This window comes from Pteropus vampyrus, unplaced genomic scaffold, assembly GCF_000151845.1.
Source record: "Pteropus vampyrus isolate Shadow unplaced genomic scaffold, Pvam_2.0 Scaffold672, whole genome shotgun sequence".
NCBI lineage: Eukaryota > Metazoa > Chordata > Mammalia > Chiroptera > Pteropodidae > Pteropus > Pteropus vampyrus.
Window position 1 is genome coordinate 26824 of NW_011889453.1, and position 779 is coordinate 27602.

The following is a 779-nucleotide window of genomic DNA, read 5'->3' on the forward strand; positions in this document are numbered from 1 at the left end:
CAGGAGTTATGAAGAGGCACAGAAAGCATATTCATGAAAGGTACATGTTGGGTATCAAAGACTTCATCAAAGCTGATCTTCGTGGCTTAGAGCAGCGTGAGGCTAGGCACCTCACTCTTAAGGAAGCACCCACTATTGGGGTCGTTCATCTTCAGGATTGGCACTTCAGCGACCCTAGGAGTGTGCCTCCTTAAATTTTGTGGCCTGGACACCATGCTTGGCTCCCACTAGTCCTGGTCCTGCTGATCTAGTGGGAGAATGAGAGACTCCCCGAAATGCTGAATGGAAGCAGCGGGAGTGTCAGTCATCCCCAAAAAAGATGGGAAATGGTGGAAGTTGAGTCTCTTTCGTACCTGAAAAAATGGGCTGGCAAGAAAGAAACAAAAACAAAGGTACCAGGCAGTAAATCAGGGCTCAGGAGAGCCTCCCTCTCCCGTGTGGAGACAGTCAACTCCGGGGCGTTTAATGAGCCAGGAAAGGTCCCATCGCTGGGGAGTGACCTGCCCAGGTCTAGGGCCAGTCCTGTGCACCACACGACTGGCTCTTTCGCTGATCTCACTCTTTTGCTGACCCTCTGGAGAAAAGACAGATTAACTAGAACTGGCGATACCAACACAAGCACCAGACTAATTTGAAAACTGTGGAAAGGCAGTCATACTCGACACGCTAGCTAGCCCTCAAGTCCTTCAATAGCCGGGATGCCTTCCTTTCTTAGAAATGATGAGACTCTGCTTCCAGATGCTTCTGACAGACTGGACCTCAGAGTGGATCCGGCCACA